Source organism: Amphibalanus amphitrite, unplaced genomic scaffold, assembly GCF_019059575.1.
Source record: "Amphibalanus amphitrite isolate SeventyFive unplaced genomic scaffold, NRLGWU_Aamphi_draft 000430F_arrow, whole genome shotgun sequence".
NCBI lineage: Eukaryota > Metazoa > Arthropoda > Thecostraca > Balanomorpha > Balanidae > Amphibalanus > Amphibalanus amphitrite.
Window position 1 is genome coordinate 245,758 of NW_024881924.1, and position 25,996 is coordinate 271,753.

Genomic DNA, 25,996 nt, shown 5'->3' on the forward strand with positions numbered 1-25,996 from the left:
ATGTATATTCGTCGTCTTAAGCTTTTAAGTGGTGAAGATGCGATCGACTTGTTGGGTAACAAGCCGGCCATGATCGTGTAAAATGGCTTCATCGTAGATCGATTAGTTTCTGAGATATAACCGGAAATGTAAAAGTGCAAAACCTACCGCTTAATCTCGCGAGACCTGTACCTCGTGGAAGTGGCAGGGTGGACTCTGTGAGGAGAGGCTTTTTGGTGCGAGCTCCTCAACTGCTCAACTCGCTTATGCAGGATAACCATCAGAGCGACTTATTCCAGCCGTCCCGATCTTTGAGATCGGACTTAGTTCAGTTTGCTGGTCGTCAGGGCTCTTACGTATGTATGCTAACCGTGGTAGGAAGTAGCATGTAAAGTTGCGTCGTGCTGTTTTTATTACGTAGTTACATGCATTTTCATTTATAATGTGTGCTTCTTTTAACACCATATCCTTCTACTATTACATCCTCTGATCATCATCTCCATACCATTTACACTATTTTAACGTTTATTCTAACCTCATTTTCTCACTTTATGGTAAGCTGCTCTGATTTATCATTATTTGTTCTTATTTTATTTTATTTTGTATTCATCCTCTTACCCATGCGGCCTCCATTTATCCTTTATGGTATTCATGTTTTTGCGTTTTTGCGCTTTTACCACACATTATACATATATTTACACATTTTATTCATTATTGCATCAGCGTTTGCCGTATTGGCATGGATGTTTTTGTGTGTGCGTGTTTGTGTGCTTATCCGTGTTAGTGTGTTTTGACTGCAGCCGTAACTGGGCCTTGGCCTGTGGTTGTTTTTTGGTCAAATAAACAAATAAATAAACAAATAAGGAGAACCGGATTTTTAGAACTTATCCATACCTTCAAAACTCATGGAAACGTCTTAAATTCTTCAAATTTTGAGTACCCCAGTGCGAAATTCGCCCCGACGGGTTGTCGGTCGTACCCTAACCACATTTCACACCACTATGAACAATAAATGCAGACACTAAAATCGCTATTCCCGATAGGCTCATCCAATCAAGTTTCGATAAACCCGTTCATCATCATCTCCTGCGGTTTCGAATAAGCCTGTTAGGTGGCTTCTGCTCATACTTTGTGGTGCGGTGGTGGTGCGTCGGGCCGCGCGCTCTGAATTCGGCCAAGAAAAATGCGTCAGCTGATCATTGTCATTTCTGCCACTTTCGTGTGGTGAGATGGTGTCATAACTTAAGAGACGGCTGTTTCATATCAATTATTTTACATAAAATCATATTTCAAACCATAAATTGATGTTCGACAGCCAAATTAAAGAAACAATACCAATACAGGCTTACAGTTTAAGTTCGACATTGTGTTGTCTACGATTAGCCAGCTGATAACTCATTCCCGTACGTCGTAACTCTATAATGACCTTTGCTTATTGTCATATGTGCGGCGCATTCGCGATTGTTGCCGACGTCTGTTTGCAGGTCAGCCCACTACAGTTGTTATACATATCGAAAAACCGATAAAATTTTAGGCGAAAAAAGCACTATTCCAGGCCCATTTTTGATTTGTTTGCGATATTAGGTAAAAACAGAAGCTTCTTATCCAAGGAAAAATAAAATGGGAAATCATTGGAAGGTGGCACACTACCTTTAAAGGTAGTGTGCCACCTTTGAAAGATTTCCATGGGAGAAGGCATAATTCCAACTTTGACATCGTGCAAAGAAACGTTCCGAGGTTTTGACGGGGATACAGTACACACCAATAGATGCTGTTCATTGAACCGTAGTGCGAATTCTGCTTTTATGAGCTTCCGATTTGTGTGTTCGTATTTTCGGATCGTTTTCTTGAGAGATGTTGATAATTGTCCGATTATATTGGCAAAGGTTTCAGACATAACATGTATACAAAATTAAATTCCTTAAGCTTTCGAAGACATCTACATCTTCATGATCACAAGGTTAAATTGTAAAAGCACAGAGCCTAAGTTTGCTACTAGAATGGAAGGGAGAAAAACTAAATACATATTGTGCGTGATAAATTGCTAAGGCCTCTTGCAGTCGTCACATTCAGTAAACACACTAACTAATATACCTACATCGTTCCACACTTGGATGCATGACACATGACACATTTTGGTAATATGTGGAAGCTCACAAAAGCAGATAACGGAAGCTCATAAAAGCAGAATTCGCACTACGGTTCAATGAACAATGTCTAAATGAAGATACTCTGCCTATCTACACAAACACCAATAGATGCCTGAACGTGTTTGCCATAAGATAATTGCATTGAAACCACCCCTCAAAATCTTCGTTTCTCCGCCATTGGCGATCGCGCAAAAAGTGTCCAGATCCCCGTTGACTTAACATGGAAAAAATGAAACGCACGTACCACTTTTCACTGATATTACATCGAGCAGCGACCGGTGCCATCAGGTAGATCACCTCCAGGAGCCCATACCCTGAAATTTTTATGAAAATCTGATCGTTCGTTTAGGCCCCGGTCAAGATGTCTCGAGTCGCTGCCAACAATGGAAAACATAGCCCGATGAAGGACTGCTCCGGTTGTTTTTCAATAGAAAAACGCAATTCTAACGAATAGTGTTTGTCTATTTCAAACCATCCTGCGGTTAAGCACACTCATCGGGCAAAAATCATATTTTACCTGCCAATTTTCCACATTTTCCCAGGGTTAAGACCGTTTTAGAGAGGCCCGTCTGCAAGTGGGACCGGACCGACTGTGCCCCCCCTCCAATCGAAAGGTCCTAGATACGTCCCTGCCTGGGCTGACCCCGGGGCCCCCGGGGGACTCGCGGGCCGCTTCGAGAGCAGGTGACCCCCTTCTGGGCAAAATCCTGGGTGTCGACGTACGTCGTACATAGTCCTGTTGATTTGATTTGTCGGTTGAACATTGAATATCTAGTTAGAACGCTGGATCTCTGGTCTGTGATCTCGCATCCAGTATCAGTTGTAATGACTTTTCATGTCAATATGCCTAATTATAGTGAAAATGATGTAAATATAACTGTACTAACAATGCTCATCACAGCCATCAATCATGCATGTTCTCGATATGCCTACAAAAAGATGTGAATATACCTACGTGAAAAAGGAGTGTTGTCCCCGCTCCTACACATTCGGGGCAATATGTGACCGGTCCTTGCTTCTAGCCAGCCGGGGCGGTCGGCCGGTCGGCTGGCCGGCAGCCAGGCGCTGCCCGGGGTCGATTTCTGAGGGCCTTGCAACTATGCTTATTAATGGAATGTTTTACGTGAAAATAATTATATTTACCGACTTTGAATCGCATTTGAATAAAACGTACCAGCGTAAAACGTAAATGTTTGAAAATTAAACAGGTACCGAAATAATTGTTTTACTTTGCCTTGGCAAAAGCTGAAGCTTCAAGTTAACCGAAGTAAAAGCACGCAGGCCGTAGCGCATTTTGGGGGGGGGCCCTTCGGCATGGGGGGCCCAGTTCGCAGGTCGTGCCCCCCCCCCAATTCAAAAATCCTGTGTGCGCGCCTGCCCCCCATCAACGATGTTTGTTTACTTCTGTGACGTGCAATGACGAAAAGCCACTGATTGCAGTGGACTCGTGAATAAATAAGTTTCAAGTTTCAAGGCTGTTACTTTCCATGGTGCAAGCCCTCAGAGTTTGAGGTATGGTGTCGTAAAATCCGGCTTGAATCAAAGGTCAGGTATGCCAACTTACAACTTCCATCACCAGCGCGCTCACCCCTACTTTACTTTGTAGCAATGGTTTGCCGCACATTAACGATAAAAGTTTGGGTCACTTCGAGATTCGAACACAGAACCTTCTGATGTATCAAAAACATGGGGACATATAATATGGACGAATAAAACTCAAATTCGACTCCGCCTCCGACTCCGAGAGAGCGTCCTCCAAATACCGTCTGGGCCGCACGTACTTACATACTTGGGTGGGTGGCGGCGGGGCGGCGGCCGCGCCGGTGCGCCGTCCAGGCCACCGGCGCAGCGCGGCGGCCAGTGTAACGGTCGGTCGCCGCCACGGGCCGGCGGGCGACACGGTGCCTAACGGTCGGCCGACCGGCCACCAGCGCCAGCGGTTCTCCGCCACCGCACTTGTGGCGCGGCCTCTGTGTGTGTGTAGGTGCGTGTGTGTATGTGTGCGCGCGCGCGGGAGAGAGAGAGAGAGAGAGAGAGAGAGAGAGAGAGAGAGAGAGAGAGAGAGAGAGAGAGAGAGAGAGAGAGAGAGAGAGAGAGAGAGAGAGAGAGAGAGAGAGAGAGAGAGAGAGAGAGAGAGAGAGAAAGTGTGTGTGTGTGTGTCACTTTTGTGTGTCTCTAATGTGCATTGCTGTGTGCTCGGGAAATATCTTTTGCTCGTGTAGGTAGCGCGACGACATTGTGCGGAGTGCCACTCGCCAATCAGCAGAGTAAAATGAAGCCTAAGGTGAGTCATGACTTTCATGTGCCATGTGGCAAGATTTAAAATCGTTAGATCTGCGCTGACGTCACACATCATTCAAATGCGTTAGTCCCTCTGAATCCAAAGTGCTGCAACTTTGTAATAAGATATTTTCGATTTAACCCGGCAGTTGGTGGGGTATTTCGCCACCCGCCGTTTGCTGGGGAAGGGGGGCGTTAAACGCCCCCAGCCGATAACTCGAGAATCAATAGGCGCATCGAAACGCACGAGGCGGGAAACGAAAGAACGCGACGAGACGCTTCAGATGAGTACTTTAAAGTTGAATTTTAAGGTCACAGGTCGGGTCAAGGTCAGGTCAAACATCTGAAATCGGGCTTTTAGTGGCATGGACTTCAGGACTTCGCGATGGGCGCCTCTCGTCATAAACTCTGTCAAAACGGTGCACAGTCCTTCGTATGAGAAGGCCTACAAGAGTGTCAGATCCATGTAGGGGTCAGTCAAGCATAGGTCAGGGTCAAGGTCAGATCAACCGGGTAGGTACATATCCCCGAAAATCAAAACTGATATTCGCAGCCTGTGCCACATGTTTTATGGGTAATTTTGGGCGTAGAACACGATGGTGACATTCATTTTATCATATGTGTACGTATTTGGTTCAAAAAGCTCAATTTAAGAAATGCATGTATCATGGTCGTGAAGTAGTCACGAGAAATTGCCAAGATTCAGTTCAAGATTTTGGAAAATGCGAACGATAATCAAAAATCGAAGATAGCCATTTGATTGCTCATAGTATTGGCAGTCTAATGGCGGTTACCTCATGTCTGTATGTCTATTCTGTGATTTTATATGATTTTTCGAACATATGCTGTTTTTGGTCGAAAACTCAGAAATCATGACGTCACTAAAACCTCGATATCTCAAATATCGAATTCAAATGCGGCTTTGATGTGCTGGCCCTCTGCGAGACGTGGCTGGCGCCGCCTGCATGCCTGACCGGCTGGTTGGTGTGAGCGGCTGCAGGCTCTTCAGGCGGGACAGGCCGGTCAGCTCCAGCCTGCCCAGTGGGAGGGGAGGCGTGGCCGTGCTGGTACGTGATAGCCTTAGCTGCGAGCTGCTCCCGACACCTGTGACGGGCGTGGCCGGCTCCAACCTGGAGATCATCTGGGTGCTGGTGTGGACCAGTAAGCACCAGACGGTGCTGGCTGCATCAGCGTACAAAGTGCCGCATAACACCATGCGTCAGCTCACCACTGACCTGGACGATGGCCATTCTTATAAAGAAAAGAACGGAGGGACGCTCCGTCATTTCTGAGATTAGACGGAATTTGGTTATCATAAAAGGACGAAGACGGAAGACGGAACCCGTTCAAAGAACGAAGCCAGATTGACGCTACCCCCACCTAAAAGGACGCGTTTCCGTATCATAAAGAGACAAAGGCGCATCTGGTGACGTAAGACTTTGCGTTGTTCGTGAAAAATAACGCATCAGAAATAGCGCTGCTCTTCAGCAGCGCTTTTTTACGGCATTGGTACGACGTTTAGCTGTTTGCGAGAGCAACTTGAGCGAAATGTGTTTCAGGCTGCATGATAATCGATATGTGAACTGTGTGACATTGGTCGGGAGTTATTTCACACAAAAATTCGTCAATTTGACATGCAGACCAAATACCTATAGACCGCCACCTTATCGTTCTGCAGCTATCGTTGTTTATCAGGCATACACGTGAACAGGCAGGATTGGACATCTTGAGATGCAATATCCAGTAAGTGGTAGGTGTTTGCAACTGCCTCCCGGCAGCTCCACCCTCACCTGGCCTGTGTCCTGTGTCCTCTGGCGCCTCGACTGGTATCACGGTTGGAGGTCTGAGGCTGGGGGGATCCATGTGATCGCAAGGCACCTCGCAGTTGCGATCAAACGTAAGTTGAATCGGAACAGATATTGGAGGGATCCATCACATCGTAGGCTAAGTAGATACGCAAGTTGTATCGCAAATGGTGAAGATACGAACTAACTTTACGAATCTTCTCGGTCGATCGGAAGGCCGATCGTAGCGAAGCTTTACCTCTTTCTCAAGAGAAAAATATAAGAAATTTTCAAAATTTTCACAAAACCGAAATATATGTTAAACAAATATGGTTGATGAACACGTGTGCAAAATTTGAAGTCGATTTCTTCAAAAATGGCTGCGCTAGAGCGTTTTAAATTTACACGTTGAAAACGGTCACTTTCACGTCATTTTTGTAATCATTTTTTTCAATTTTGAAATTTAAAAAATGTTTTGGGCAATTTTTCGCGTTAATTGCGAAAATCTGACCAAAACATGTATCGCACCATCAATGATCCGATACGCCATCAGAGGCCGCGCCGCGGACAGGTGGGCGCGGCGATACCTAGGCCGCGTGGGGGTTACACTGGTGTTCGGGAAGGGCTATGTCAACGCGAGGCAGGCCGCGGGGGAGCCGGTTGCGGCGCCGGTCCGTATTTGTCGGCGCCTAGCAGTGCAGCGGTGCGTTTATGGCGGAGGGAGGGGAAGCGGTGTAGTGTCGGCAAGGCCACACACAGGAGAGGGCACACGGGCCTCCCCCCCCATTCGAGTTGGGGCCCCTAATCTTTAGACCGCCGAAGACCATGTAAAATGAACTGAAATAATTATTAAAAAGACCGGGAGGGCCCATCTCGTTCCCCAGCAGGCCCATACGAGTCCATAAATACCCAGTAGCGCAGCCAGGGGTATTGTGGCGAAGTTTCAATGGCCCTCAAAAGACCTCAAAGGGCCCACAGATGGGTTCACCGGGTCCTCAGATCGTCTCGAAGGGCCCTCGGTTAGCGTCAAATGGCCCTCATCTGGTGTCAAAGGGCCCTCAGATGGCCAAATGAAGGGCCACAAGACGGCCTCAAAGGGCCCTCAGATGGGTTCAAAGGGCTCTCAGCCAACGGTAAACCTACCTCAGAAGACCTTAAAGGGCGTCAAAGGGCCCTAAACCTGCGTCAGAGGGCCCTGACCTCGCGTCAAACGACCCTCCGAAGGCCTTAAAGAGTCCTTAGCTTGTGTCAGAGGGCCCCCAGCTGGTGTTAGTGAGCCCTCCTCAGCTGGCGCCAAAAGTCCATCTAAAGGCCTTAAACGGTCGTCAGCTGGAGTACAACGGTCCTCAGATGCCGTCACGCGGCCCTCAAAAGCCTCAAGGAGCCCTTATAAGGTCTCAAAGGGCCCTCATTTGGCCTCAAAAGGCCCTCCGCTAGCGTTAACCGGACTTCAGAAGGCCTTAAAGGGCCCTTATCTGGTGTCAGAGGGCCCCCAGCTAGTGTCAGAGGGCCCCCCGGCCCTCAGTTGGCGCAAAATGGCCATCAGAAGGCCTCAAACGGTCCGTAACTGGAGTCCAACCGCAACGGTCCTCAGGTGGCGTCAAGCGGCCCTCAAAAAGCCTCAAAGGCCGCTTAGAAGGCAGCAAAGGGCCCTCATATGACCCCAAAGGGTCCTCTGCTGGCGTCAAACGGACCTCAGAAGGTCTCAAAGGGCGTCAAAGGGCCCTGAGCTCGTGTCAAATATAAAACCCAGTTGGTGTCAGCGTGCCCTCAGGTGGTGTCAGAGAGCCCTCAGTTGGCATCTACTGGCCATCAGAAGGCCCCAAACGGTCCTCAGATGGCGTCCAACGGACCTCAGCTGACGTTAAGAGGCCCTCAAAAAGGCCTCAAAGACCCCTCGGCTGCTGAAGAGCCTCAAAGGAAACTCAAGAGACGTTAAACGGCCCTAAAAAGGCTTGAAAGGGCCCTCTGCTGCTGGCAAAGGGCTCGCATATGACATCAATAACAGCTTTGTCAAAAACGGACCTGAGAGACCTTGCCGGTCCCTGGTTATAAGGGACTCCTGTCTCTTGCAGTAACCTGAGTGGCCCACGTTTACTGAGGGGCCCCTGGTTATTGAAGGAGTCCCTGGTTACTGGAAGGACCCCTGGTTATCAGAGGGTTCCCTGGTCACCTGGTGGGTCCCTGATCAATTGAGACCTCCCGATCATCTGAGCGCCCCCTGATTGCCTTGGTCTTGGCGTTGGCGTACAGTTTAAAGTCGTCGGGACACTGCGGCCTCCTCTTTCTCAACAAGTCTCTCTATTTCTTCTGCAGCGAGGGCGATTTCGTCAAAATACTCCTCCATCGCGAAGCCTCGTGCGCAGACGCAGTCTTCGGGGCGCTCGCTGCGCCAACTCTTGACGCCAACTGACGGGCTCCAAATGGAACAGATGGACTCCGAAACGAACGTGGGAATGCCGACACATGATCCCTCCAAATTTACAGAGGAGGAGATGTCCCTGACAGCCCATTTGCAATAGGGGTCACTTTTACACTATAGACGTATGGGGAATTCGACCTTATCGACATGGTACTACGAGGTCAGCTGATCTGCTTGGCATTTAAATCGTAGTAAAACTGGCATTTAAACGCTGCGAAACAACTTACGTACAACGTAGCTCCGATTTGCCGCTCTTTCTTTTTCATCCCTCCGATTTTCTTCCGATCAAGAGAAGTTTCGTACCGAGAGAAGTTTCGCAGCCACGTCCGATATAACTTACGATAGCACGGATCCCCCCAGCCTGAGTGGCACTACAACTTCTCGTTAGCACTCAGGCTGGGGGGATCCGTGCTATCGTAAGTTATATCGGACGTGGCTGCGAAACTTCTCTCGGTACGAAACTTCTCTTGATCGGAAGAAAATCGGAGGGATGAAAAAGAAAGAGGGGCAAATCGGAGCTACGTTGTACGTAAGTTGTTTCGCAGCGTTTAAATGCCAGTTTTACTACGATTTAAATGCCAAGCAGATCAGCTGACCTCGTAGTACCATGTCGATAAGGTCGAATTCCCCATACGTCTATAGTGTAAAAGTGACCCCTATTGCAAAGGGGCTGTCAGGGACATCTCCTCCTCTGTAAATTTGGAGGGATCATGTGTCGGCATTCCCACGTTCGTTTCGGAGTCCATCTGTTCCATTTGGAGCCCGTCAGTTGTCGTCAAGAGTTGGCGCAGCGAGCGCCCCGAAGACTGCGTCTGCGCACGAGGCTTCGCGATGGAGGAGTATTTTGACGAAATCGCCCTCGCTGCAGAAGAAATAGAGGGACTTGTTGAGAAAGAGGAGGCCGCAGTGCAGTGTGCCGACGACTTTAAACTGTACGCCAACGCCAAGACCAAGGCAATCAGCGCTCAGATGATCGGGAGGTTTCAATTGATCAGGGACCCACCAGGTGACCAGGGAACCCTCTGATAACCAGGGGTCCTTCCAATAACCAGGGACTCCTTCAATAACCAGGGGCCCCTCAGTAAACGTGGGCCACTCAGGTTACTGCAAGAGACAGGAGTCCCTTATAACCAGGGACCGGCAAGGTCTCTCAGGTCCGTTTTTTGACAAAGCTGTTATTGATGTCATATGCGAGCCCTTTGCCACCAGCAGAGGGCCCTTTCAAGCCTTTTTAGGGCCGTTTAACGTCTCTTGAGTTTCCTTTGAGGCTAAGGGCCTCTTCAGCAGCCGAGGGGTCTTTGAGGCCTTTTTGAGGGCCTCTTAACGTCAGCTGAGGACCGTTGGACGCCATCTGAGGACCGTTTGGGGCCTTCTGATGGCCAGTAGATGCCAACTGAGGGCTCTCTGACACCAGCTGAGGGCACACTGACACCAACTGGGGGCCTCCTGACACCAACTAAGGGCGCTTTTATATTTGACACGAGCTCAGGGCCCTTTGACGACCTTTGAGACCTTCTGAGGTCCGTTTGACGCCAGCAGAGGACCCTTTGGGGGCATATGAGGGCCCTTTGCTGCCTTCTAAGCGGCCTTTGAGGCTTTTTGAGGGCCGCTTGACGCCACCTGAGGACCGTTGCGGTTGGACTCCAGTTACGGACCGTTTGAGGCCTTCTGATGGCCATTTTGCGCCAACTGAGGGCCGGGGGGCCCTCTGACACTAGCTGGGGGCCCTCTGACACCAGATAAGGGCCCTTTAAGGCCTTCTGAAGTCCGGTTAACGCTAGCGGAGGGCCTTTTGAGGCCAAATGAGGGCCCTTTGAGACCTTATAAGGACTCCTTGAGGCTTTTGAGGGCCGCGTGACGGCATCTGAGGACCGTTGTACTCTAGCTGACGACCGTTTGAGGCCTTCAGATGGACTTTTGGCGCCAGCTGAGGAGGGCTCACTGACACCAGCTGGGGGCCCTCTGACACAAGCTAAGGACTCTTTAAGGCCTTCGGAGGGTCGTTTGACGCGAGCTCAGGGCCCTCTGACGCAGGTTTAGGCCCTAAACCCTAAACTTTAGGGCCCTTTGACGCCCTTTAAGGTCTTCTGAGGTAGGTTTAACGTTGGCTGAGAGCCCTTTGAACCCATCTGAGGGCCCTTTGAGGCCATCTTGTGGCCCTTCATTTGGCCATCTGAGGGCCCTTTGACACCAGATGAGGGCCATTTGACGCTAACCGAGGGCCCTTCGAGACCATCTGAGGACCCGGTGACCCCATCTGTGGGCCCTTTGAGGTCTTTTGAGGGCCATTGAAATTTCACCACAATACCCCTGGCTGCGCTACTGGGCATTTATGGACTCGTATGGGCCTGCTGGGGAACGAGATGGGCCCTCCCGGTCTTTTTAATCATTATTTCAGTTCATTTTACATGGTCTTCGGCGGTCTAAAGATTAGGGGCCCCAACTCGAATGGGGGGGAGGCCCGTGTGCCCTCTCCTGTGTGCGGCCTTGCCGACACTACACCGCTTCCCCTCCCTCCGCCATAAACGCACCGCTGCACTGCTAGGCGCCGACAAATACGGACCGGCGCCGCAACCGGCTCCCCCGCGGCCTGCCTCGCGTTGACATAGCCCTTCCCGAACACCAGTGTAACCCCCACGCGGCCTAGGTATCGCCGCGCCCACCTGTCCGCGGCGCGGCCTCTGATGGCGTATCGGATCATTGATGGTGCGATACATGTTTTGGTCAGATTTTCGCAATTAACGCGAAAAATTGCCCAAAACACTTTTTAAACTTCAAAATTGAAAAAAATAATTACAAAAATGACGTGAAAGTGACCGTTTTCAACGTGTAAATTTAAAACGCTCTAGCGCAGCCATTTTTGAAGAAATCGACCTCAAATTTTGCACACGTGTTCATCAACCATATTTGTTTAACATATATTTCGGTTTTGTGAAAATTTTGAAAATTTCTTATATTTTTCTCCTGAGAAAGAGGTAAAGCTTCGCTACGATCGGCCTTCCGATCGACCGAGAAGATTCGTAAAGTTAGTTCGTATCTTCACCATTTGCGATACAACTTGCGTATCTACTTAGCCTACGATGTGATGGATCCCTCCAATATCTGTTCCGATTCAACTTACGTTTGATCGCAACTGCGAGGTGCCTTGCGATCACATGGATCCCCGTTCTTGCTTGCACGTAGAGAAATTCGTATACACTCCGCCACGCTCAAGCGCTCTCGCTGGACTGTCCTCTGACCCCACACAGAGTAGATCCACAGGCCATTTCTTTCCCCCGCTCCCCCTCCCCCCTCTTTAGCGTCAGTCGAAACCGTCAAAACAACACCTGCGCCACCCGTCTCTCTCTCTCTCTCTCTCTCTCTCTCTACCTACTCCTTCCCTCTCTCCCTCCCTTTCATCCCGAGCCGCCGCGTGCGTTCGCCGCGCGCCGCGTCGTCCTCTAGCTGATAAGATGCCTTATCAGTATCCCCTCCTCTTTTATCTCTACCGCCTGTCCCGAGCCGCCACGCTAACTCAGGGTGTCTGCGTTGCTCCCTTACCGCTTATTAGACACCCTATCACTGAGTAGGACATAGGTATTACCACATTTAACTATACGCAAAAACAATCTTTGGTGGGTTTCAGCCTAGCAGGAAAGACTACAACATATTACACACCTCGCCTATGCATAGTACCTATCCTTAATCGTTGCGATCGTAGCAGACAACAGCCCCCGGTCCCATAAAATTTCAAACATGATCCCAAATAATTGCAGGTTCTCATTTTATATAGTATACTATTTTTATACCTATATAGCAATCACACAGTATTTTCTTAGTCTTATTGCATTCTTTGTGACGAAATTTATAAGAAAATATTGCAGGCAATAATTCCTGTTTCATTTACTAAAGCTCTTGATCATTTAGACGAAAAACGCATCCTAGCAAAACAACGAAGGGGGAGGGGTAGAGGGACGGAACCTTTATGATAACCAATAAAAACGGAATCGTTTAAATCATTGAGTTCTTTTTTTCCTTCCGTCCCTCCGTCCTTTTTCTTTATAAGAATGGCTTCAAAACTCAATGAATTAAACGATTCCGAGAGAGAGAGAGAGAGAGAGAGAGAGAGAGAGAGAGAGAGAGAGAGAGAGAGAGAGAGAGAGAGAGTGAGAGTGAGAGTGAGAGTGAGAGTGAGAGTGAGAGTGAGAGTGAGAGTGAGAGTGAGAGTGAGAGTGAGAGTGAGAGTGAGAGTGAGAGTGAGAGTGAGAGTGAGAGTGAGAGTGAGAGTGAGAGTGAGAGTGAGAGTGAGAGTGAGAGTGAGAGTGAGAGTGAGAGTGAGAGTGAGAGTGAGAGTGAGAGTGAGAGTGAGAGTGAGAGTGAGAGTGAGAGTGAGAGTGAGAGTGAGAGTGAGAGTGAGAGTGAGAGTGAGAGTGAGAGTGAGAGTGAGAGTGAGAGTGAGAGTGAGAGTGAGAGTGAGAGTGAGAGTGAGAGTGAGAGTGAGAGTGAGAGTGAGAGTGAGAGTGAGAGTGAGAGTGAGAGTGAGAGTGAGAGTGAGAGTGAGAGTGAGAGTGAGAGTGAGAGTGAGAGTGAGAGTGAGAGTGAGAGTGAGAGTGAGAGTGAGAGAGAGAGAGAGAGAGAGAGAGAGAGAGAGAGAGAGAGAGAGAGAGAGAGAGAGAGAGAGAGAGAGAGAGAGAGAGAGAGAGAGAGAGAGAGAGAGAGAGAGAGAGAGAGAGAGAGAGAGAGAGAGAGAGAGACGGGGGGCGCAGGTGTTGTTTTGACGAACTGACGCTAAAGAGGGGGGAGGGGGAGCGGGGGAAGAAATGGCCTGTGGATCTTCCCTGTGTGGGGACAGCGAGGACAGTCCAGCGAGAGCGCTTGAGCCTGGCGGAGTGTATACGAATTTCTCTGCGTGCAAACAAGAACTTTAAGTGCTAACGAGAAGTTGTAGTGCCACGTGGCTCAGACCTCCAACCATGATACCAGTCGAGGCGCCAGAGGACACAGGACACAGGCCAGCCTGGCGGAGTGCATACGAATTTCTCTGCGTGCAAACAAGAACTTTAACCCTCGCACGACCAGGCCATTTCTCATAACACGAACAACCAGGGGGGGGGGGTTGTTACGACCCCCCCCCTGGCGTTTCGAAACGGAAGGTCGTAGAGCTTAGCGGAAAAAACCAACGGATTGCTCTCAGCGAGATCTCGCGATTGGTGGTATATTTTTTGGTCCTAGGTCAACATTTGACCTACTTATGACCGGTCAAAGGTCAAATTTTCGGAAAAATAGACCGGATTTTCGATTTTACCCAGCTAGGTAGTTTGGTGCAAGAGGCCTCTGGTCATCGCTGACGAGGAGAAAGCCAATTATTTTTATGTCCTGGTCAATGTTGACTGTTGAGATCCTAGGTCATGTTAACCTCCCAGATCAGGTTAATAACCCAGGCACGGAAAATTGGGTCTTGCTTGAATTTCTACAAGTGAGGTTTGCTGGGACTTGGCTTGCTTCTGATTCCGAATTTGCACTTGCTTTGATCAAAGATGATGTATCAAAGCATTTGGGGTAGGACAGGTCACGCCAGATCACCCATTAGGCGTTCTGCCGGCTATCCATGGAATGTTAACCAGCACTTACAGCCTTGCAACATATTGCATAGGCACTATAACTGATACCTAAGTATGCCTAGTTTTCAAATACTAAAATGGGTGCTAAATTTCAAACCAACACTTCCTAAAAACCACAGTAAAAAGGTGTAAATTTAAGGAAGTTAACCGAGATCATTTCAAGTAAATGCCCTTAGCCTGAGTTTCACGTGACCTTGGCACCTACAACAATCAATGAAACAAACATAAGATAGTATATTTCGCATGTTGACACGTCCCTAATCACGAAACGACTATGGAAACACACAGAAGATGTGCGCTGGCTTTCAATTGCTATTCTGGCCTGACATGATCTTGAGAAAAATAATCACAGGTTAGAGGTAATTTGTTTCAGGGATTAAAAAATATCGTAAAAGATGCAAAAATGATAGGGGCTATTTAATTTTCCGCGGTTGTAAAATTTATTAACGCCAGGGCACCAAAGAATCGTCGCAATCCTTCGCTTTGCCGCGATTTATTGGTGAAAAACAGGGGGCGCGGTCTATTTACCTCTACTTATATGTGCGGTGAGGGTTAATGTTCATTTTATCTGTGTTGATGAATGTTCAACAATTTCTACATGAACTGAGACCAGTCCATGTGAGTATGTTTTTCTCACGGACAATGACAATATAAAAACAATGCGAATAAAACCGAACGTTTCGGACAACAACGTGCCTTCGTCAGTGGAGAAAAATAAGTGTAGGTTTAACATCAATGAGAACTATATGCGGCACCGTCTCGGTCTGGGCAGCCGGGTTGCCGATAAAATGCAGAAATGTTTATAAGCTTCCATGATGTGCTTAAAAAACTGCTGAAAATATATATCAAAAAAGTAAAGATAACTACTTCATCGATTTTATCGAAAGAAAACATGTCAGCCTATTATAGTTACTTATTTCTTGCCACTGACGGAGGCACTTTTGGTGTGCGAAACGTCTGGTTTTATTCGTATTGTTATTGTGTTGTCATTCCCTGTGAGAAAAAAGGATAACTCTTCAGTTAGTAACCATAAGAGCGAAACGGCTTAATGTAACACAATTCACTGTGTATACGAAACCTATAAGTCCCTAAATATAATCCTATTTACGGCTTTTAAAAGGATACAGCTTATACAGCTAAGGCATACATTTTTTTCTGCGTTAAGATAATATTAATTTATCTCCGCAGAATATGGTAAATTAGTGCTGCTGAAGTTCGCTTTCGAAGCGTCTCCTCCAAGCATTCTACAGCTCTCGTGCGATTTTGGATCACGGAACATGGCTGGGCTCGGGACAGGTCGTCTGCGAGCTTGGACGGACCACGTGACCACCTCCTCCCCTCCCCCTCACTCCCGTCCCCTTCCCCAGCAGGGCGTCCGATCTAACCGCGCCCCAGGCAGTCGGCTCGTTCCGACCCTCACTGGTCGAGCCACGGCCCGGTGCCGCCTGAGTTTGCATGCCGGGTGCAAAGCTGGAGCAGTTACTAGCGTCGGAACTAGTAATCAGCACGACCATCGTCAGATGGCAGGAGTGAATGGAATAAGCGGTTCCAGGTTTCAGAAGGAATGGGGCAGGAAAAAGCGCTGAAAACAATGTTTTGCTGATATCGCCATAAAAAGTTCACTGAATTAGTAGAGCAGCACATCAGTTTAAAGCCCTTCAGATGGTGGTTTTAATAAGCACACAATCATTTCCCAATTCGCCTGCAACGGTGTCACAGGCCAAGAATACGCTGAAATACTAGTGTGTACAGAAGCAACTGCGGGTCCCTGTACCACGTACAGATTCCACGTCACTAATCAGAGTCGAGCTACTTATCGTCCGGCGGGGACTCTGTTGGATGTGATCATAACTAACCGCCCGGAGTTGATTAGGCGTGTCGGTGTCACGAGATGTCACTACGGCGGTCCTCATGACTACACCCGTGTCTTGCTGTCCCGTGAGCGTCGTGCCGCGGCAGCTGGAAACTCTAAGGTATACCGCCGAGCTTTCAACAGGATTGACCATGACTCGTTTAATCAGCAGCTCGCTGATACGGACTGGAACCCAGTGTATGGCTGCGACACCACCGAATGTAAATGGAACGTTTTCTGTGAAACGTTCATAGGTCAATTAGACAATGTTGCGCCCCTCAGACGTGTTCGGAATAGGCAGGTGACCGCGCCGGCCGTGACAGCCGAGACCCAGCAGCTGTTGCAGTCCCGCCGGGCGGCTCTAGCTCGGGGCGATCGAGCCGAGTATAAGCGGGTGAACCGTCTGTGCCGCGCCGCCGTGCGAAACGATACCCGTGCGCGGTACGCCGGTGCTATCAGCCGCGGTGACCGAGGCGGGCTGTGGCGAGTGCTGCGGCCGGTGCTGGGCAGGAAACAGCAGAGCTGTGAGATACCGAGGATCACACCGAATGCTCTTAAAGTGACCATCCCACCTTAACATTAGTTTTGAGTTGAGATAGCCAAATTGGTGGCCATGGCCTGCAAATACCGGTTTGGGCACTCACAACATCGAAAAATGCTTTAATTCGGAGATATGGAATTTCAAACTTGCAGTTTTCGGATTCTAAGGGGCTAATGCATTGAGATGCCCCCTTAGAATTTGTGACGTCAGCGGTGATCTAACGATTTTAAAACATTATACTAACATATTTGTGAAGCAGTGGTGGCACTGGCGGATCCAGGCTTGCGTTTGGGGGAGGGGGGGGGGCAACTCATGCGGAGCCAAACCTAGGGCACCCCCAAATCCTGTTTTCTCATCGGATTTAGGCCACTTCGTCACAGCCCTGACACTATGATTTTTTTTAACTAAAAAGAAAAATATATAAATGGTAGCCCACCCGACCCATGCCTTTATATTACTTTGTGAACACTTACCATTGCTTTTGTCGACCAGTTAACTCGCTTCAAGTCAGTGCTTGGGTCCCTTTGCGGGCCGGGAGGTGGTAAAACACCCCCTGTCTAACTCGGCTCCTGGGCCACGCACTGATTGAACTATGTTTCATTATCGTTTGGGGGAGGGGGCAAACGGGCCACTTTAGGCCCCTGGGAAAGGGGCATGGCCCCAAATGCCCCCTCCCTGGATCCGCCAGTGTAAGAGACCATTGGAGCTGCAGTTGGGTACCTCAGACGTCAGGGTACGCCCTCAGATGTATAGGAGTCGCTTGGAGACCTCTTATGCTATAGTGGACTGAAAGGACCCAAAGGAGCCCGTCTAGGGCTCCCGGAGATAAACGTGGGCCCTCAGGAGCCCGCCAGAGCCCCCAATGAGGGATAAGTGAGGGATACCAAGTGCCTGCAATTGCATATTGTATAAGCCATAACGCCCTTACAAATCAATAAATTACACATAGGCGGTCCCAGGGGGGGGGCCACGGGGGCCATGGCCCCCCCTTTGGTGCTGAAAGGTGGGGCCATACTATCTTTTGGCCCCACCTTTCAGATCGAACAAAAGTCCTAGAAAGCTTTTTGTATGTTTCATTTTCTTTCTTGCGCCATCAAAGGACGTAAATTATACTCATGAGAGGGCTCAGCTTCGCATTCCGTCAATTTGGCGGTCAGCGTCGCTGGCACCGGTTCACGAGTAAGGCCGGATCTTGTATGGAATATCAGCGTGGGTTTACTTGAGGCTCTCGTAGGCCCAGCAATGGCTGGCACGAGACCCTCTTCGGCAGTGGCGGGAGGGTCCTGCCAAATGAGCGTGGCTCTACGACACATAAGACCTCATGGGTTGGTGCTGTGCACCTCAGAAGCCCGGTGGTGATGCCGTATGCCGGCTTGGTTTCTTAAGGATTAGCGTGGGACCTCCGGGGCCTGCATAGAGTTTGCATGAGCTAGCCCGCGCCTTGCTGGGGGGGGGTGTTTGAACACCCCCCTTGTGGTTTTTCGCGAATATCTCAAAAACGGCGGCGCGGAGCGCCGCCGTTTTTGGTATACCTTATCATACATCAATTCTACACATGTTGTGAAAATGTCAGACAAAGGTCATTCAAGGTCAAGTCACCAGGTCACTTGAAGTGACCTCACCTCATAAAACGTTTCAATGTCTGTCATAGCTACACCGAGTGACCAATCGCTTTGAAACTTTCAGAGATTGCTAAGAGCAATAGCATGTACAAAATGTTTATCTCTGAATTTTGATATCGCTGACCTAAGGTCAGGTCAATTTTGCGACCTCCCCATTACAAGTCAATGGGAGAAAATTGAAATGCGCCTCTTTTGGACGAAAGACATTATAAACACTCCCAAAAACCGAATTACAAGTGGTTTAGACACACTGAACATGAAAATGGTGTCCGTGACCCTTGTTTGTGCCCTGAGGTCATCTTAGGTCACGAATGGTATCTAACAGTTTTTCGCAAATAACTTTTGATAGAGGCATGCTAGAGCGATGAAAACGCCTTATAAGTGTTCAGCTCGACGATACGGATCGACTGATATGCAACATGACCCTTTCCGGTCAGGTCATGACCTTGACCTGAGGTCAAATTTTCAAGTTGACCTTTCAAGGTCAAGTTATAGTTCATTCGATGCGTCTTGACGAGAGGAACACGATGCGGGTAAAAGTAAGCTCGTACAAGGCTTGGGTCAAAAGTTATTGCAGAAAACTGTTTCCGAAAAAAAATCGGCTATTTTTGCAGTTTTTGCCCCCTGCAGGCAAAACCGTTGACGTTAGGTCAAATCTGAGAAAATTACTCAGAAAGGGCGTTAATAGGGCTATCGAATGCACTATTAATATAGCTCCCACACCGGTCTTTGAGCGTCCTACACTGACCTCTAGGGAACTTCAGTGGCGGTCAAGCGCCCACGTTGGCCGCTAAGAGCCCACATCGACCTCTTAAGCCCCACATCTGGCCTATGAGGGCCCCTAACCGGCCTCAGGGGCCCCAACTGGCGTCTGAGCGTCTCACACCGGTCTCTGGTGGCCTTATTTCTGTCTCTGGTGTCCTAAGACGAACCTTTAGGTGCCAATGAGGGCCCCGCACTGGCTGCTAAAGACCCGATGCCGGCCTCTAAGGGCCTGCATGGCATCTGAGGAGGGCCCATCTTGGCCTTTGAGGGCCCTCTGCTGGCCTCTGGGGTCCAACGACGGCTCATGCCGGTCTTTTAGAGCCCCACGCTGACATCTGAGGGCCCCATGTTGGCCTGTAATGAGTAAGGACCCAGATTAGCCTCTGAGAGCCCAACTCGGTCTCTGATGGTCTCAAACTACTGGCCTTTGCAGTTTGCAGGCCCTGTACTGGTCTCTGAGGGCCCCAATCTGGCCTCTAAGTGAAAACATACATGGGTGGGCTTCTGAAGATCGGAGGGCTTACGCAGACTCCTGTACAGCCTTACGTTGGTCCTGATCGAGATCACTTTACATCCTGTTGGTCCCGCGTAGATTCCCTCATATTTCGACATCGGGACCCCATGAGCCGTTGTGGGTCTTGGGGCTGGCAGAGACTGATGAAATCCTCAGGGCTCAGGGCCAGTCTTTTCAGCATGAGGACTAGGCAGGTTGAGTGAGCCCCAATAGAGCCGTTACGAAGCCCGCAGGAGTCGCGCGCGGCCCTCAGATGCCAATTTTGAAAGCCAGGAACCTTTGGTCTCCAGAGGTCGGTGTACCTGCTCTCTCCCGCCGCCACACAACTAAATGGGTAAATGTCATAGTCTGAAAATGCTCTCTGGGTTTCACATGCTTGTTCGAAGCAAGAGGTAGGTATCTGTACTTTTCCGAATTGTTTTATAGTGGTAAGGTCATAAATCCGCGTGCCCGACCTTCCAGTATATGCTACACCGATCCGTCGCCATGGTGCAGTGGCCAGACCGGTGGAAACACCGTGGGACGGGAAATGGAACTGGTGATTTTGTCTTAAATTGTGCTTAAAAGATTCCACGCAAGAATGACATGGATGAAGCATAATTAGTGCCAACTGCGCTGCGCCTCGTGGACGTAAGAATTAGCCGATCACCCCCCCCCCTTCGGTGACGGATAAATGTTATGTCCCGCGAGTGTGAGTTTGGCCCCCCCTTTTGCTAGCGGCTGCGACCGCCAGTGAAATTACATATGTATCCGTGGCAGATCCAAGGGGGGCCACATGGGTCATGACCCCCCTTGGTGCCCGGGGGCACCATAGGCCTGTCAGGGGCACCACCAGCCTAGCAGGGGCACCACGGGCCTGTGAGGGGCCCCACAGGCTTGTCAGGGGCACCCCAGGTCTGTCAGGGACACCAGAGACCTGCCAGGGGCACCACCGGCCTCGCAGGGGCACCATGGGCCTGTCAGGGGCCCCACTGGCCTCGCAGACATCACGGCATCACGCAGGGGCACCTTGGGCCTGTCGGGGGCACCTTGGGCCTGTCAGGGGCACAACAGGCCTGCCAGGGGCACCACCGGTCTAGCCTTTACAAATCAATATATTATGTATCAGTCAGTGGCAGATCCAAGGGGGGCCATATGGGTCATGACCCCCCTTGGTGCCCGTGGGCACCACAGGCCTGTCAGGGGCACCACCGGCCTAGCAAGGGCACCACCAGCCCGCCAGGGGCACCACAAGCCTAGCAAGGGCACCACGGGCCTGTGTGGGGCCCCACAGGCTTGTCAGGGGCACCCCAGGTCTGTCAGGGACACCAGAGACCTGCCAGGGGCACCACCGGCCTCGCAGGGGCACCATGGGCCTGTCAGGGGCCCCACCGGCCTCGCAGACATCACGGCATCACGCAGGGGCACCTTGGGCCTGTCGGGGGCATCACGGGCCTGTTGGGGGCGCTTTAGGCTTGTCAGGGGCACCACAGTCCTGCCAGGTCCCAGGGCCATCAGCAGCCTAGCAGGGGCACCCTAGGCCCGCCAGAGCCACCACAGGTCTGCCAGGGTCCAGGGGCACCACAGGCCTAGCAAGGGCACCACGGGCCTGTCAGGGGCACCTCAGGCTCCCGTGCCCCCCCCCCCGGATCCGCCAGTGATGCCACACCACGCGAAACACCGCCAACTACCAGCTGCCGCGCCATAAACACGTGCCAACAGGGGCCCGGGAACGATTTTCAAGTTGGGGGGGGGGGGGGGCGAGCCTAAAATACCTGACATGATGCAAATGAAACAGTGGCGTAGCTAGGGGTCTAAGGGGACACGTACCCCCGTACCCCCCCCCCCCCCCATCGGGTTCAAAGGGACTCTCGGGTCCGAGCCCCGAGGGGCCCTGCGGCGCCAGTTGACCGCTGAGGGTTAACGATGGCCATATTTCGACTCAGAAGGGCCCCATGGGGTTCGTTAGAGCACCTCATGGGCCCTAAATAGCCACACTAAGATCTCCATAAGGGCCCCACGCCGGCTTCTGAGGGTCTCTTGCGGCTTTTAAGGGCCCATCGGTGGTCTCCAAAGGACCGTTACTGGCCTCTGAGAGTTCTTACTAGTGATGTCAATTACGGAAAATCGGAATACCGATACCAAACCAAATACCAACCAAAACCACGATACAATACCGAAACCAAACCAACTTGGGAAAATGAGGGAAATACCAACTTTTTACCGATTTCTTACCCTCTTATACATTAGTGAGGGCTTATGATACCAACAAAATACCAAACACATTACGATTGAAATACCAAATACCAAGTTGGTATCGGTTTGGTATCGGTATACCAATAAGTTGGTATCCGATTGACATCTCTAGTTCTTACCAGCCTATGAGGGGCAGTTTCCAGGGGCATGTCCCGCCTGTGATTGTCCCACACTTATTTTTCTGAGGGCCCCATAACGGCAACTGTGGGGACCCTCATCGGCGCCTATGAGGGCCCACGCAGGTGTCTCTGAGGGTTTCACACCCTCAACTCTGAGTGCCTACACCACTGCCTATTAAAGCCCTTATATCGGCGGCTCTGAGGACCCAACGGCCAACACCTGCGCATCTTAAGGTGACCCACGGATGACTTTTGAGGACCCCACACCAGTGACTCTGAGGGCCCCACTGGCGTCTGACAGTACCATTTTGGTCTCTAAGAACCCCACAGGACTTCTTCTGCCGGCCTAAGGGCCCCTTGCCGGTCACTGAGAGCCCCCTGCCGGCCTGTAGAGGGTTTGCGTTAGCAGCTCTATGTAAAGGCCCACACCCGTCTGTAACGGCTCCATACCAGCGTCTATAAGGGCCCACAGCAACGCCTGTAAGGACCCTCACCGGCGCCTCTGAGAGAATCACACTAGCACCTCGGCTCTGAGCGCCCACACGGGCACCTGCATGATGGCCCCACACCAGTGCCTCTAAAGGCCCCTTACTGGCGGCTCTGAGGGCCCTATACGCCGGTGATTCTGAGGGTGCTACTGATAACCGAAGGCACCACATAAGCCCTTAGTGTCGCTGAGCTTTAATCCCATACCGGCCTTCCGAGGGCGCCACGTCAGTGCACCCATTGCCCCACACCCCTTCCTCACACCCAGAGCGAATAAACTGTGTTGTACATACATATAGCAATGATTTTACCACCGTTTTACGTTATGTATTTCTCAAAATTGACCCAAAATGGTCCAGTATAAAATCTGGCCTGCCAAACTTACATATGGCCAAGGTCAGGCCCAAACCAAAGCGGGATGACCATAGAGGGATGACAATATGTTGTCAAATCGATACTTTATCAGCAGAAACCATTCAGATGGCACGGACTGAATGCCGTGTGTTCATGTTAAGATGTTTAAAGGAAACAAGACGGAAAGAAGTCCGCAAAAGGGAGGAAAGATCCTTTCTTGCTGCCTCAATGTTGAGGGGGCGCCGCCCCCTCGGCTCTCAAGTTGGGGGGGGGGGGCAAGCGCCCCCGCTGCCCCCCCTGTTCCCGGGTCTATGCGTGCCAACAACAGTCTTTTTTTGAAGGTCGACTCCGCTCGCGCAACTTTTGACTGACCCTCACTGCTACCATATTGCTTCCATATCATGCTGTGGAAAGCTTTACTTCACCAAGTGGCTAAAAACCTCCATCAAGGTATATTTTCTTAGCAATTTTTCTGACGTTTTGGGGGGGCCAAACAGGCCACTTTAGGCCTTTGAGGGGGCCATGGCCCCCGTAGCCCCCCTGGATCCGCCAGTGAGTGGTGGTATATGCTATTTGCGCGCAACATCTGCTGCAAACGCCGCACTTTCAAAATGAAGTCGCTAGGAACAGCGGAGATCCAAAAAAAGTAAACAAAAGTAAAAGTCTAATATCTTGAAAACCGGTGAATATTTTTCGGTGAAATTTGGTAGATGTTCGTGTTTGCTCTTTCTGAACCGAGCGACATCACTTTCCTGCCAATACATTAACTTTTTTGAAGGTGGGAGGGTCCCTTTAACAACTATTATGTTGCAGTCGGCCCTGCCACCGCAGCCAGTGTTCCTGCCGCTACAGCACGTGTGCCCATGCTACTCCCAAGAGTGCTGACGAGCGCCTTTAAGGTGCAGGCTACGGATTTGGACTCTCTGTACGCGATACTGCTTTCAATGAAACCTTCTATGTCAGCAGGCAGGGACGGTGTAAGCGTGCGTTTGTTGGTAAGACGACATTGTTTCAAGTACACAAACGACAAAACAGTGCAATTCAAATCTTTATATCTATATTTCGCAGACGTTTCAACGACAAGGCGTCTACGTCAGTGCAAATGAAATGAAACTTAGTACATATGTTTAATTAATTAGCATATTCGATAGCATATTCAATAGGATATTCGACAAATATTCGATAAATTACTATTCGAATTCGTTCAATCGTTCACATGAAAATGACACAGGATACATTTACCCACAGAAACACATTATTTTTGGAGTCCAACCACGTTCCAGAATGTGTGGTCTCCCTTCACTTGTACAAATACATTTAAATATCTATCGCCATCTTTGCTCCGATCTTTGCCCACGTAAAGAAGCCCGATTTTACGTTGATGACATCATTTAACATAATATGAGCTGCTTCTTTTGCTTTACGAACTGATTTTGACATTCCTTCCTCGATGACGCCCGCCCTGGACGAGTCTGGCAGGCTTCCACACTTGTCTATGTGTGGAACGAATGCGTTTTTTGAGTCGTGATTTCGGACGTCCCGTTTGTGCTCCTTCAGCCGTGTTTCTAAGCCCCTTCCTGTCTCTCCTATGTATGATTTCTGACACGGGTCAGAGCAGGGAATTTTGTAAACCACGCTGTCCGTTTGTTCTTTGTTGTTGTGTGGTTTGGTCAAACTTTCAATTTTCTTTCCAGTTACGATGGCGACATTGGTACCAGCAGCACGAAGGGAGCTGGCGATCGTTTCGGCGTGTTGTGAGTTCGGTAGTGATATAAAACGTCCTCGCTTCGTTCGCTCTCGTCTCTTTTCTCTTCGTTCTTCCGCGGTTCTATCTCGAATTTCCTCTGCCTTCTTCTTCATGCGAATGGCATAGCCTTTTGGATATTTCAGTTTCTCAAAAGTAGCAAAAATGTGTTTGATTTCTCCGTCGAGGAACTCCTCACTACAGATACGATAGGCCCGTAAGAAAAATCCAATCACTACTCCGTTTTTCACTCGCTCATTATGCCCTGAGAAAAAGTGGACATAATCTTCCTTATTTGTAAGCTTCCGGTAAACAGTAAATTTCAGTCTACCTTCCCTTCGCATGATCAGCGTGTCGAGAAAGGGAATCATGCTCTTGTTGTTGTTGTTTATTGGGGCTTTAGGGCGCGTCGACTGCAAAGGAATCATGCTCTCGTTTTCAGTTTCGATGGTGAATTGAATTTTTGAATCAACTGCATTTAGATCCGTTAACTTCTTTTTCAGGTCCACATTTTCCGGTGCCAACACAAGCACATCGTCGACATATCTAATCCACATGCAGTCTTAGCCCATAATGTGACGGTAACTCTCCTCTTCCAAACATTCGAGGTAGAGACAGGCCGCCACTGGACTTAAAGGAGACCCCATCGCTAGACCAGTGATTTGTGCGTATTCGTTACCATTAAAGGAAAATGCATTGAAGTGCATACAGAGTGATACTAGCTCGAGGTACTCTTTCTTCGGCAATGGTAGCGTTCTCTCGTCCAGAAAGCCGATAACACGTCGTACCGCTTCTATGGCACCTTCGACAGGAACGTTGGTAAAAAGCGACTTCACATGTTATCGGCTTTCTGGACGAGAGAACGCTACCATTGCCGAAGAAAGAGTACCTCGAGCTAGTATCACTCTGTATGCACTTCAATGCATTTTCCTTTAATGATAACGAATACGCACAAATCACTGGTCTAGCGATGGGGTCTCCTTTAAGTCCAGTGGCGGCCTGTCTCTACCTCGAATGTTTGGAAGAAGAGAGTTACCGTCACATTATGGGCCAAGACTGCATGTGGATTAGATATGTCGACGATGTGCTTGTGTTGGCACCGGGTGGACCTGAAAAAGAAGTTAACGGATCTAAATGCAGTTGATTCAAAAATTCAATTCACCCTCGAAACTGAAAACGAAGGCATGATTCCCTTTCTCGACACGCTGATCATGCGAAGGGAAGGTAGACTGAAATTTACTGTTTACCGGAAGCCTACAAATAAGGAAGATTATGTCCACTTTTTCTCAGGGCATAATGAGCGAGTGAAAAACGGAGTAGTGATTGGATTTTTCTTACGGGCCTATCGTATCTGTAGTGAGGAGTTCCTCGACGGAGAAATCAAACACATTTTTGCTACTTTTGAGAAACTCAAATATCCAAAAGGCTATGTCATTCGCATGAAGAAGAAGGCAGAGGAAATTCGAGATAGAACCGCGGAAGAACGAAGAGAAAAGAGACGAGAGCGAACGAAGCGAGGACGTTTTATATCACTACCGAACTCACAACA

At 49.6% G+C, this 25,996-nt stretch overlaps 1 protein-coding gene across 1 annotated transcript in view; it reads left to right on the forward strand.

The window, feature by feature from the left end:
- Positions 1 to 4,201: 4,201 nt before the first annotated feature.
- Positions 4,202 to 25,996, forward strand: part of LOC122391305 (glucose-6-phosphate exchanger SLC37A2-like) — a 45,333-nt gene continuing 23,538 nt past the window's right edge. The window contains exon 1 of the mRNA XM_043385102.1: positions 4,202 to 4,413. The gene's annotated coding sequence lies outside the window, so the exon portion shown is untranslated. The remainder of the gene's footprint in view (positions 4,414 to 25,996) is intronic.